Source organism: Sturnus vulgaris, chromosome 15 (genome assembly GCF_052056855.1).
Source record: "Sturnus vulgaris isolate bStuVul1 chromosome 15, bStuVul1.hap1, whole genome shotgun sequence".
Classification (NCBI taxonomy): Eukaryota; Metazoa; Chordata; class Aves; order Passeriformes; family Sturnidae; genus Sturnus; species Sturnus vulgaris.
This window is the reverse complement of record NC_142257.1, coordinates 4,943,069-4,957,229: the sequence shown is the minus strand read 5'-3', so window position 1 is coordinate 4,957,229 and position 14,161 is coordinate 4,943,069. Positions and strand designations below refer to the sequence as shown.

The following is a 14,161-nucleotide window of genomic DNA, read 5'->3' as shown; positions in this document are numbered from 1 at the left end:
AACAGGGAAGTGAGAAGGAGCCCTGCTGGGAGAAGTTTATGTGTTGGGATGGTGAACCCATAAAACTCAGTGACTGTTCCAGCCCGTGCTCCCAACACGTGTTCCCCCACCTGCTCCCATTCAAGCCTAGGAACTACCAGAGTGATTTAGGTTAAAAGAAAGGCTCAGGCTGAGCTGTTGTGCTGCAGGCAGATCAGTTTAACCTCCATGTGGCAGTCAGGATGGAGACTTCTGTGCCACCGTGCTAAGCTGCTCCAGATTTGTGTGATGATGAGGATGATAAATAGCTGCAGGGTGAGAGGAGGAAGGAGGCTTTGCTCAGCAGCACTGATGTGAGCACAGCCCAGTGCTGCTCCTGCCAGATGCTCCGGAACTGAGGAACAGTTGCTGCAGAATTCACATCTAACCCCACTGCTACAATGCTTTTTTTATGACTTAAATATCTCACTCCTTAAATACGTGTGTATATTTTCACAGACAGCTGAGAGTTAATGCTCTGCATTGATTTCTCTTGTGCTGGTCTCCAGTAAGGTGGGGGCTTACAAAACACCCAGCCATTGATTAGAACCATAGAATCACAGAATATCCTAAGTTTTATGGGACCCACAAGGATCATTGAGGTCGAGCTCTTGGCCGTGCACGAGACAATCCCAAAAAATCCCACCCCGTGCTGGGGAGCGCTGTCCAAACAAACACCCCTGGAGCTCTGGCAGCCTGGGGGCCGTGCCCATTCCCTGGGGAGTCTGGGCAGTGCCCAGCACCCTCTGGGGGAAGAACCTTTCCCAAAATCCACCCTAACCCACCCTGGCACAGCTCCAGCCTGTCCCTGTCACACAGAGCAGAGCTCGGAGCTGTCCTCAGGCAGAGCTGCAGTCCCTGGTGGGGTCTGACCTCAGTCTCCTCTAAGCTGACCAGACCTGGTGACCTCAGCTGCTTCTCACAGGGCTGCCCCTCTAGACCCTCATCTTTGCATTTGGAAACAGGTTTTGTAGGAAAGGGACTTAATTTTTCACTTTGCATGTTTCTTGCTGTGGAGGGGTTTACCAGCTTGTGTCCCTAACCCACAGAAACTGAGAAGCTGGGACAGATTAGGAAAATGAGAATAAGACACAAGGGCACTAAAAAAAATTTTTTAAAACCCAAGAAAACCCAAAAACAAACAAACATCAAAAAAACAAACAAAACCAACAACAACAAAAAACCCAAACCAAAATAACAAAAAAAACCAGAAGCAAATAAACTTTTTAAAATTACCAGTTAGTGACTTCACAGACTATAATGGTAAATATATCTCTAAGTGAGGCATTACATGAAAACTCTTCTACTCTTTGAGAAGCATCCCCATAAACTGTTGTCATAACCTGGGGAGAAATGTGGGCAGGTAAAATCCCTCACATTTTTGGAACATCTCTCTTACCTCCCTGACAGCTACTTTGCCCAGAAACGAAGTCTGGATAAAAGACAAAAAATACCTCTCTCTCCTTTCCTCTCCTTGCCCTCTCTCCCTTTGTGATTCTTATTGGATAATATCAAGAAATCCAGGAAGGTATTTTTAGCCTGAGGGAATGGAGAATTTAGGGCAGAAATGATGTTGACATTAATCACAGCAGTGATGAAATTCCACTTCAAAACATACGAATGTGGCAAGGTTTTCCCTGTGTCCTACTAATGAAAGGAGGATCCTGTTGCTGCCAAACCACAGGATGTTTTGCTCACGCAGAGGAGTCATATTTTTCTACCCTGCAGAAATGAGTATTGCAAGAGGAACTTCTTTCCATTCCTCTGCTTCTGCAGTGACAATTTCTCTGCAGTGTGGCGCTGGTTGAGGCTGCTGGGGTCAGTGTGCTCACAAGGAATCCAAGACCATAACTACAAGGTTATTGAAAGAGACAGTGCCAGGAACCAAATTGTATTCTGGCTCCGTGGAGGAAGGGACAGGACATTTGATTCTCTCTTCTGTGCTCTTAAGGGAGCAAATGTTGTTACCATCCTTAGCCTGTCTCTTAGGGTCACACAGAGATTTGGGAGCAGCAGCCCTCTGTGACATTGCAATGAGGGTTAAATATTAAATATTTGATAAATATGTATAAATTATAAATAAAATGATGATAAATATTTGGAAGAGGAGACCAGACCAAGTGCAGATGATCTCAGCAGCTCTCTTGGATGCTGCAGCCTTTATGGATGCTGTTGAACACACAGGAAATCCTTCTAGCCCAGGCTCCAAAACCTGGTTAGATACAGGACAGCACAAGGAGTCCTCTCAGAAACTGAGAGGTAACAGCTACAGAAATAAAGGGATTTCCCAATTAGATGGCTTTTTACCCTTTGTGACATCCTGCCAATAAGTGAAGCAGAGGTACTGAGATTGAGAGGCCCTTGAGTGTATATCTGTTGATAAAGCCAGGTCTGGAATTTTTGCACCATGGCCTTTTCATGATCCTTGGAGTACATATCCTCACCAATATGCATCTGCCATAGTGAGTTCTCTGGCAAAGGTCAGGTGTGATTACTGACATACAAACATGCATTTATTGCTCAAGCCATTGCATCTTTTTACCTTCTTTCTGACACAATCTCAGTTTAGCTTAATTTTCTAATCAATTCACTTTTTAAACCTTTCCCAGTATTCTCTGTTGAAACTCAAAATATGTGAGTATGTGTGTGTTTATATATCAGCACAATCATTCTTTAATGTGCTACAGCTCCAAGAATCTGCATTCTGTCAGGAGCTGCTTTATGAACAGCACGTGCCTTAGCACCTCTTGCAGAATAGAAGCAGAGAGAAAGAATTTGCAAAATTTGGCCAAAGATTGCTCGTTATTTTGGTTACCAGATCTCTTGCTGCTTATTCCAGAGCGGATGTTGTACATCAGGTTTTAGAATCACAGAATGGTTTGGGTTGGGAGGGACCTTTAAAAGTCATCTGGGCCAAGCCCCCTGCAATGAGCAGGGACATCTTCAACTGGATCAGATTGGTCAAAAACCCTGTCCAAGATGGCCTTGAAAGTTTGCAGGGACCTCTCTGGGCAACATGTTCTGGTGCCTCACCACCCTCATTGTGAAAAATGTCTTCAGCTATATCTAGTGTGATCTGGATATTTTTAGCCTGATGGGGAGAGCCTAATGCTGGCAGGGGAGGAGGAGGGCAAGAGTTTTCCTTTGGTGAGATATTATGGATGAAGGTCACTGCTGCTCATCTCAGGAGTCTCCTCGGATCAGGCAGAAGTGTTGCTGTCCAGGATGACACCCCAGAGCTTGTTAAAACAGATGGCTCTGTCCAGGGCTGCTGACGGACTGACAGGCCACCTCGTTAGTGTTCTGCAAGAGTCCTGCTAATTGCTTTGAGAAAATACAGATCTGCTGCCTACGGAAATTGTTCTGTGGAGCCAAATTTGGGAGCATCGGGTGGTGTTAAACTTGGTGATATAATAGGATACCTAAGTGTAAGAACAAGCAGAGCTTCTTTCTTGACAGAATAAAAATAGTCTGGATTGGAAAGGGAAAGGCTGTGATGAGCACAGGCTGATGAACAGCTCTGCCTGACCAGAAATTGCTCTGCATCAAATGTAAGGGTGGCATGTCCATACTCAAAAGCTCTCTACTACAACATTCATAGCAAAGAAACTGAAATGTTCCCCAGAAGATGATTATTGCAGGCTGAGGTGATGGTGTGTCGTGGTCAGGGCACATATCTAAGCAAAGCTCAGAGAGCAGCTCTGTGCCTTGAACCTAATTTCTGCAAGAACGAAGGCTGAGGCTGCTCAGATAAGAATAATGAATTTGGATACTGCTAAGACTTTAATAGAAGAACAATTATTGGCCTTGCCAACTGAATATTTGCTTTTATATCTGTATGGAATTAATCTTTGCAGTGGGTTTTTTTCCCCCCTTGTATTTCTTGTGCCAGAGGAGTAGAAACCAGGGACATGGCACATCTTTTTGCCTGGTGACACCCATCCTGCTCATGTCGTGCTGCAAATGAAGAGACCCTATTATTTGTAAATGAAGACCTTTCTGATTATTGATAAATGACCTCTGGATGGGAAGTATGACACATGCTGGCTGGAAGAACAGGGCTCTGTAATGGTAATATTTCTTGAAATTACAGCCCACGTAGTTTGAGAATTATTCAGGATAATTACATTAATGTTGCCAGAGAAATGAAAAGGAACACTTTCCATTCTACCTATTAACAAGCTCTGCTGGCCTTAAATTATTTCTGAGAAGAGCCTGAAAATGGCTGAAATCATCAAGATAATTACAAAGCAGCAGTTGGGGTAGTGGGATGGGCTGGGTGAGGTCCTGGCTGTGGCTTTTTTGGCTGACAGTTAAACCTTCTGCAGCTTTTGTGGGGAAAGGAGCACGGCACAGAGCTTTTGGGTTGGGAGCACTGCAGGCTGCAAATGGGCTCAGGGATCCTGCAGGTTTGGACCCTAAGGAGAAAAGAGCCTTAGGAGCAGGCTGCTCTCAGGGTAGGTGTTGCACATCAGTGGGTGCACAGGTGAGCATGAGCCTGCTGTAGTTCTGGTGTGCTGGGTACTTCCATCTTCCACCCTCCCTTGCCAGCAGCTCTCCTGAGCCTGTGCAGTGGAAGGAGCCTTTGGTGATGACTTCTTGCCACTTTGATCCTTGTCCCATAGCAGCAGCAGAGATGTGAATGTTTCTGAACTCCAGACCCTGAGCAGCAGCTCTGAGTCTGGCCTCTTCATAAAAGCTCAGTCCTTCTCTTGAACTCATGTTGTGTTTTGGCCTTGTGCAAGCAACACTGGCTGCTGCCCTGACCTGCTGTTACCCAGCTCATCTGTAACATTATGAAACCAGAACTTTTTGTTGTGTTTCCTTTGATTTGTTTATGTTACTGCACTGTTTGCTGAGTCTGAGATGAATAGAAGGGAAATGTTTAGTACTCAGGTCTAAATAAGTCAGTGCCATGGGAATCAAGGTCTCCTGGGTCACCTCTGCTGTTACTGGAGTTTCTCATCTGCATGAAATTCAGAGCATCCTTGGAACTCCTGTCTACGAGAGCAGCTCTGCCCCTCTTTCTCTTTAGTCTCCAAGAATTAGCAGATCTTGCATCTCATGACCCGTCCTATATTTCTACTTCTCCCTAAAAAGTGGCCATATTTATCTCCTGTGAAGAAACTGGAGCAGTGGGTGAGGATGTAGGGGGATGCAGGCACTGCAGGTCTGGCTGCTTCCAGCACACAGTATGTTCAAACACACACATACACACACAGACACACAGACACAGGCACACACACACAGACACACACAGACACACAGACACACACATACGCACACAGACAGACACACAGACAGAGACACACAAACACACAGACACACACACACACACACATTTCATTTTCTCCCATTTCCTTTTCACTTGTTGGACAAGTCCATCTCAGCTCTGTGTGATTACTCGATGACCTGTGTGCCTTCAGCACTCTCAGCACTTAAACAGGGTTTTGCTCCCTGCCACAAGGTCAGACTTTGACTCCCTGCACACACACACAGGGAAGGGTTTTCTCCCTTCACTGGAGCATTCCACCCCTACAACCACTGCCACTACCTACAGGAGTTTGGGGAACCCCTCCTTGTCTCATTACATTGCCCTCCATCCTCTCTACATGCTCAGGGCTGGCTGAATCCATCAGGAATGCCAATAGCTGCCTTCCCTCAGCTCTCTGCTCCTACAATTGTTAACTTTCTAATCCATCAGCTCCCTTAATTCTGCATTTAAGGAGATGGAGCTGAAATGAGTCTTGGTTTCTCCCTTTGCACATGGGTACTCGAGAGATCTCTTAAAAAGCTCCAGGGCTGAGGGCAATTAAAAATAATAATAATTTGGCAGATGATTTCTTTCAGTTGAGACATTTAAAATATTTAAACATTTATATTTATTCTATTATGATACTTGGAGAGATTTAATGGAAGTCATTTGGAAAAGAAGTCGTTTGGAAGGAAAGCTCAAGCCAAGGGATTGCTTAATTATTTCAGATAGTAAAATTTTCATTTTGATTTCTTCCTCCACTCCAGGTGCGCACACACCTGCTTTTATATGCTGATTCTTTCTGCATATTTGGTTTGCCCTGAATTTTTTAGGAAGGTTTGGGGAATGCTTGAGTGAGTTCCTGGAAATCTGCACGGCATGAAAATCTCAAGTTTCATTTTGTATGCAAATTATTTGTTCAGTGAAATTGATTATGAATATTGATAATTCAACAATAAATACTAAATAAATTTTAACTGCTTCTAGAAAATGCTGTCAAAAGTCAGGGCAGGTATAAATGGTAGGGAAGGAACTTTCCTTCCTGTCCTTTTTAGGTCTCTTCATAGTGTAGAAATTAATGGATCTCCTGCACAAAATGGAAGTCCCTATGTGTTGCAGTCACCAGCTGTAAAGATACTGAAGCTTTGAGGGGGGTTAATTTGTTTTCATCTTCCCAAAGAGCTCTAGTAGGTTTTTTTTAATCCTCATAACCCTGCCAGTTCTGAGGAATAATAGCAGTTACGCAGATAGTTATGTCGACATCAACTTAAGGTTTATGCTTGCAAGGTTCATATATTTTTGGTCGTGTTGGCACTAATACAAATGATAGCTCAATAACAGAAAAATAGAACAGTCCCTGAGCCACAGTTCTGATGCTTGAAGCGTCTTTAAACCCTGCACCCAAATGAGAAAGAGATAAAAACAACCTACTCAAAGTGGCTTAGCTTGAAGGAGCATTTTATGTGTTACTTGATGACAAAATAGCGAGGCATTAATGCAGTTTACAGTAAGACACCCCTGAAGTTATCAGTGAGGTTGGTGTGATGTCTGACAGATTTAATGTAAATATTTATAGACTTGGCCTACTAATTATGCCAGTGGAAAAAATGCAGTATTAATGCTGTCACCTCCCCATGTCTCTACCTGCCAGAATGCTGCTAGCTCACATAAATATTCTGAAGATAGAAAGTACATCACATAAACAGAAGAGATCATTTAGATTTTTAATAAGGGATTAAGTTATCTCCAGCAGCGGTTTCCAGCCTGTGGTCCACAGACATATGAGAGGCCTGGGGACTATTCCCAAGAGAAAAAAGACAAGTAAAGAGAGGATTTTGTAAGGTATGTAGGAATCTCTCTCTGTGAAATGATTACAGGGCCATGCACTGCCTCTGTCAAATATTCAGGGGTTCACACAGCAAGAAAAATTTGAAGCCCACTGATTGACCATATTTATGTAAAGAAATGAGTAATCTCAAAGAGCTGTACTGCCATGTTTTAAATGATTGGACTAATGCTCCTGCCAGAGCCAGGCTGCCATAAAAAGTCCTGGACCACAAAGCACTAAAGCATGTGCTTAACTCAAAACACACGGCGATCCACTGAAGTTACTGCCTGTCCCATCCATAACTGCTTTGCTGAATAAAGACCACGGGGAAATTCAAGACAGAAGGCACAGACTGCTGTCATCTTGCAAACAGCTCTGCAGATGCCTGATTGTCTTGTACAACTGAAAATCTAATTATGTGAGTCTGCAGTTCATATTTTTCTATTTCAGCTTATTTATACCAAGAGACTCCGAAGGTTTTTGGCGCCTTTGGTTGAGGCTGATGTTGCCAACCCCAAGAGTTTTATCATGGCTGTGGCAGCTCCTTGAGGAGACTCTCAGCTGCACAGACAGTTCTTCTGATATGTGATCCTCGGGCCTGTGGTTTCTGCTCTGGCACAAACTGACTCCTCACAAGCTGTGCAAATAGCTGTGAAATGCTATCACCAGTGGTTCTGTGTGTGTGCTTGCCTTTTGTTTGAAACTCTTGCTAACTGAGGCAGGATGACCGTGTGGTTTCATACTGTGCTGTCTTCTGCAAAGATCATATTCTGGATCCATCCCTTGGAGGATACCTTGGAGTGGCTACCTAGAACAGAGGGTAGACAAGATTAAGGAGAATAGAAGTGGGTATTTATTAAAGGCCTTCAACAGGTACACCTTGGACAGAGAAAAGCCTCTGAGAGGGGCTACACCCAAGGTGGACAACGGTCACAAGTTTTTCATACAGTTAAAAGTTTGGTCCATTTACATATCAGGGGTTAATCCTCCAATTACAGCTTCAGTTAATGAAGTCATATACCCCCAGTTTGCCCTCCCAACTCACTTTTGTTTATCATTTTTGAGGCCTGAGACAGTAAGGTGAATTTCAGGCCTAGAGAGGAATTGTTTTGTCTGAATTAAACGGGAGAACAGTAGCTGACAAGCTGTGCAGTTTTAGAGTTATACACTAAAGCAGTACAGCATCTGCAAAACATAAACGCTAAATCCTAAGGCATCATCCCCACTGATTTCAGCCTGGAGGGCTGGTCCAGGCTGCCCACATCTGGCCTGTGCATGTGGGCAGTGCTGCTGACCCGTGTGTGGCTCTGTGCAGGAAGAAGGAGCAGCATTTTGGTAGCAGGGTGAAATGCAGGTGAGAACCATGCGTGGTGTGGCCACAACAGCTCTCACAAGAGCTTGGGTGGATGAACTGCAGGCTTTCCATAGGGGCATCCCACGTGGGTTTTGTAGGATCTCATTGCTGATGGGTGGAAGGCAGATTTCATTCCTTGCCATGGACTGAAGGCACAGCCCGTGGAAGGCAGCAGGCTTCTTCTGCCTTCCAGGAGAGCTGGATCAGAGCTCTCTTACTTCTAATCACCACTGCCTTTATCCCCTGTAAACACTTCACCTGTCTGCCACACCTCTGCAAACCAAGAGCAAAATAACCCCAGAGAAGTGCAGTGCACGGTTTGAAAAGGAGCATTAGGAGAGGAAAATCTCTCTCTCTCTCTTTAAACTGTCTCTTTTCTATATTGTTACCTTGACAACTCTGCTGCTGTGTTGCATCTTTGGTGGGACTTAGCCGTGGTGGAATAAGGGGGACATCCATGTGTGTTTCCACATCTACTCCAGCTCTGCTTCACAGGCACATGCCAGGCACAGGGCATCCCGAGCTGCAGAGCCCACAGTTGCTGCCTTGACCCATGGTGCTGCCTGGAAATGATTGCAGATATTAAGAACTGGGACCCGTTCTGATGAAAGGTATAACATTATATCTTCTATTTCTTTTCGTTAAGCCAACGCCAGAACGGTGTTAATGCTCTTTTAAAAAGAGATGCAAGGTGCTTAAAATATTTTGGGTTATAAAGGTTAGGACAGCTGGAAAGCAGAGAGGGATGAAAGTACTCAAGAATAGTTGTAATATTTTTAGTAGAAGCAGATACAGGAGTATGTGTCAAGATTAGGATACAGTTCGGATGTGCTGAACTGAGTCTAGAGATGCTAAAAATATGCTTTCTTTTCTCATAGTTTTAGAAGAGACAGAGCAAAGGTAAGGGGAGAGTAGTGGTGAACTGAAATTTTAATTCCTGTGCTTCCTTGCTTGTTGGGGTTTGGCAAAGCTGGCTGTTCACCTGGGTGCCCATGACCCACTGACACCAGCAAAGCACAGGAGACGGGGTGAGGTGCTGTCAGTGGGAACGGGATCCCTCCCACCCCATTTTTCCTTCTCCCAAAGAAAATCTCCACCAACATAATCCCTTTATTCCTTTTAACCGAAATGGCAGCGAGGGCAAGGCAGGCGGGCTCCGGGGCTGGGTGCAGACGGGGGTGTCTGTGTCTGAGTGTGTGCAGGGAGAAGGGGGCTTTTAATGCAAAACACATGTGTTTTCAATTGCTCTCTGGAGCCAGCCCAGTAGCTGTAACTTGGCCTGACAAAGCCTTATTGAAGTACAGACAGTGTGGTTTCAAAGCAGTTAGAAAAAGAAGGGGAATGCTGTTCAGGAAATTCTTCAGGCATGGGCAGGGACTTGGCTGCAGTTCTGCTGTTGGAAAATCTGACAGGGGCAGCTCATGAGCACAGGCCAGGCCTCGTGCTGCTCCCAACGCTGAGCTGCATCTTCCCCAGGCTGCTGCACCCTCCGGGCGTTCATCCATCGCCAAGGCAGAGGTAAGAGCTGCCCTGCTCCGTCCCGCCACCGCCGCGCAATTCGCCTCCTCTCGTGCCTCTGCAAAGGGGCTTCTTGCTTTCAGACTGCTGCTTAGAGCAAAAAAAAAAAGAGTCAAGAATGGGAAGTTGGGGCTTATTTGTGAAGGGTTGGGAGCAGTCTGAGGCTGGGTGGTGGTTTCTGGCTAAATTTGAGTCGATAGTAAAGCTGCAGGCAAAGCAACGCCCGCGCCGCGTCTCTGGCTGAGGGAATGCTGCACCCAAATAATCCCCAACTTTATCATTTTGGGGAGTAAGTACGTCTATAACCTTAGGCTACTGAAAGGTTGGCTCTGGACCATGTGTCAGTCAGGTATTTGGATGAAAAATGAGACTCAGTCACAGTAAATACATTTATAAGTGCATTGTATTGTAGTTGTTTAATGAGTTGAAAGCATGTTTTTCTGGGGGTTGTTTGCCAATTCCTGGTACAGCGAGCTTGTGAAGAGAGGCAGCAACTCAGTAATAATCACTGCCTTGTGATTTGTCTGTGTATTTTTTTCCTGTATTTTATAAAGCATGAGCAAACTGCAACAGACAGCACGGTCAGAAGCCACGTAGAGAAGATTAGAAGGGAAAACATTAATTTAGGGGCTGTTCTATCTGCAACTTCTCTTCCGATTTGCGTTTCTTTCCCCAAATAACCGAAGAAACATTTATGATGAAAAGCTCACTCCCTCTTTAGGGACCTGCCAGATTTAGGCAATGTTCTCTCATCCTTTTAGTTGCAGCATTAAAGGCTTGTCTTGCCTTTGCAGAGCTATCAGCACCTTATATGGCAGGCTTGGGCTCGGGATTCGGGAACGCGCGTTCGTCAAGGGATGGAGGTGTCAGGAGGAGCCCGCCTTGTGTCACCTCACAAACTTCCTCTGCCACTGCCTCTGCCTTGGGTTTTCAGAGCAGTGTTATTTGATGTGTTGAAAATGCTTTTTAGCTGTGTTTTATGGTGCTGGTGGTGCGGGGTTTTTTTTTTCCTTTCAACAAGGAATGAATTCAGGGTATCAAATTATACAAGGGGATGGTGCTGAGAATCTCTGACTGGTTCAAGAGAGCAGACACACAGTTTGCTTTGCCCAATTCCAGCAGGGCTCAGACAGTCCCTCATTTTGGCAACCCAAAAATTCAGGGACAAGGGGAGCTTTCCTACCAAAGGGCAACAGATGCAGAATGTGGCAGGACCAGAGTTTTCTCCCAGTAATGCTGCTGAAGAGTGTTAAGGTTGTTTGAGCCAAGTGAAGACTCTGGTTTGGAGTGTGGGAAGGGCATCCTACAGGAGACATGGATGTACTGTGACCTCCTGGAGACTGATGGGGGCAAGGGGAATGAGAGGAAAAAGGACAGAGATGAGCTGTGGAAAGGGGAGGAAAGGAAAAAGGACAGAGATGAGCTGTGGAAAGGGGAGGCATATGAGGGAAATAAAGAGTCTTGATAAGCTTGAAATTTGCTTTGCATAAAATACAACTGCAGTGAAAATGCTGTGTTAAATGAAGGTCTTCTATGATCTGGAACTTCTTGAGACTTCACAGGCTGCCATCTTACCCTGCAGACTTGTAACTCTCTTGCTTTTCTCAGCAGCTGTTAGTTTAGGCAACTAGTCAGCCTATTATCTTCTTCACTGCTAGTTATAAGCTTTTTTTTTTTTTTTTTTTAATGAAATAAAATTCAAGTTCCTGCCTCTGATCATGCAGCATCCCACCTTCCAAATCAGATTGTCAGCGTTGAAGAGCCAGAGATATAAAGAGGCTGGAATATGTCCATCTTAGCCAACAGCAGCCATGGCCATGGGAGCTGGTGTTTCCATCCTAACTTTGGCAGCTCCTCCTGAGCCTCCTCAGTGACCTTTGTGCAGCTCCACCTGGGTCAAGCATTCAAGCTTTGAACCCAGGAGGACTGAAGAATGTGTGCATGTGTGGGCAGAGTGGAGAGAGCCTCTTGATTTTGGAAGCAGATAGAGGGGAGAGCCATTAGCACACCCTAATGTGTGTATCCCTTCTCCTGGTCCTTCCCAGCAGCAAAACAGAGGGTGAGTCTGTGCAAAAGGACAAATGGATTAGCACAGAAGGCACATCATGTGGAAGGAAGATGGAAAATGCAGCAGAACAAGTTTTAACTTGTGTGATCTGGATCACTGCAGAGACTGCACTCTGGATCCTGGCATATACTCAAGCCCACAGTTCTCAATTTGTGCCGTGCTGGTTGGGTTCCAGCCGTATAAATCCATATTACAATCCTGCTTTGCACATTCCTACAAACCATATCTCTTTTCTTGGTGCTGTGGGGTGAGAGGGTGTTGGGACAGGAGTCTGCAAAGTGTCACCTCCTGTGGCTTGCTTTCTGATTCGAGCTCAGTTGATTATATCTCTCTTGCTGTTCACAGAGCCTCCTGCAGTCACACCTGCTGCTGGCTATTTCGGTGTAGTTCTCATATTTGCACATCCTGCTTTGAGACATTGGTGGGAAAGAGCTTTTCTAAACTTGGCACCGATGGACAGAGGCTTGTGAGAGCTTCACATCATCTGAGTGGTGCAAAGCGTGTGAATGCAGCAAAGCTGGTGTGGTGTTTGCATGCAGTGTGAATTTATTGCCACAAATCGTGGGGCATTTTGTGAAAGACATTCTCTGTTGACTAGCTTGACACATAAAAGGACTCACTGCAGAGACTCCTTCTTCCTTGCTAACTTTCCATTTTCTTAATTCTGACAAAAAGGTATTGAGACAAGCTGACTATCAAGTAAAAAGTGTAGGATTTAGAAGGGACTGTCATAAATAAGAAAGCAGATGTGCTTCTGTCCTTCTCAGAGAAGACAGCAACAGTGACATCACATTGCTCACAGATTCTTGCAGCATAGTAAAATATTACTTTTGGCTTAGGAAGTACAATTCAGAGATGGAGATGCCTGTTATTTTGGTTTTTTCTGGCAAATTCTAGTAGGTTTAGAGTTTTACTGTGAGTGCTGAATGCAGAGAAGGGACAGGACAGTCTCAGTCTTCAGCTTTTGGTGGAGTCCATCTGCTCCAAGCTATTGGTTTATAAACTGAGGTTCTTGCAGTGCACTTATGCTCAAGCCCATTTGTTGTCAAAGTGCTGCCAGTCCAAACAGCTGGGGAAATTACAAGAGCTTTCAAAATGTTAGAGGTGAGGAGTAGCCTGGAGCATTGAGGGATCTGAATGAGATGCTTTACCAGGAGATGAATCCCCAAGGTCTCCCCCCAGCTGCCTGTGCTGAGTCCAACTTCCACAAGATGCAAGAGGAAAGAGAGATGTTTTCCAGTGGACTGGGCAGAATGTGCCCTGATGGAGTACAGATCAAAAAAAGCTTGTTGATGTGCTTATGTTTGCCATAAGAAATCAGGCCAGATGTTTGAATAACACTATTTGTGGTGTGCCCCACTGCAAGGGACTACTCACAAAAGAAAAGAACGTTCCTTAGGATGTTTTCCTTTTACTTTTTGTTATTCTGGCCGTGTATCACACAGCAGTGATACCTGAGAAAGGGGCATTGAGTGGTGATGCTGTTCCCAACTCTTGGAAGAACTGCTCCTCATATGGAGGGATGGGCACTGTTGACAGAAATAGAGGGGCAAGCAGAGAGCAAACATTTCAGCTTTGGGGGCACCAATAACAGTCACAGAGGCCGAGTTCATGGCTTAGATGGAGAAAAGTGCTGTGAGATTTAACTATCCCAGCGAGTATTTCATTCTCTGGGCTGTTCCCCAATACTCAGCCCTTGCTGGCCATGTTGCAAGTGAGAAGTCATTTTCCAGAGCCTGATCCCTTTTATGGAGACCCAGGTTGTGGTCTGACCCATGTGAAGGGCCATAAATCAGTTTTGGGTCATGCTGCTGGTGGATTAATGGACCTGGGGGTGTCAAACTTGAGAGAGTTTTACGGGGAGCAGAGACACAAAATGTCTTGTTGATAGATGGCTCAAAACACTCTTCCTCACACCAGGTTTTGTTCTCAGTCATGCTCCAGAAATGTCTGTTCTTTTGAACCTGGTGGATACTGTGCACTTAAAAGACAGAGAAATTAAAGAGGATGAATCTGCAGAGCATTTACAGCTAGTGAATACAAGTACAATGCCTTCCAGTGATACGGCAGAGAGCACCTCTGAAGGTTTTTAGGTCTTTTTTTCCCCTCATTTCAGCCCAA

General features: G+C 45.0%; 1 protein-coding gene across 9 annotated transcripts in view; it reads left to right on the top strand.

Annotated features, from left to right (window-relative positions):
* Positions 1–14,161, top strand: part of SGCD (sarcoglycan delta) — a 314,769-nt gene that overhangs the window by 168,311 nt on the left and 132,297 nt on the right. For 2 of the 9 annotated variants that reach the window (XM_088173555.1, XM_014875974.2), the window contains exon 1: positions 8,900–9,065. The exons of 4 other annotated variants lie outside the window; for them this stretch is intronic. The gene's annotated coding sequence lies outside the window, so the exon portion shown is untranslated. Of the gene's footprint in view, positions 1–8,899; positions 9,066–9,649; positions 9,973–14,161 lie in introns of those variants that run through there. 3 more of the 9 variants (XM_088173556.1, XM_088173553.1, XM_014875972.2) reach the window with 3 other exon arrangements.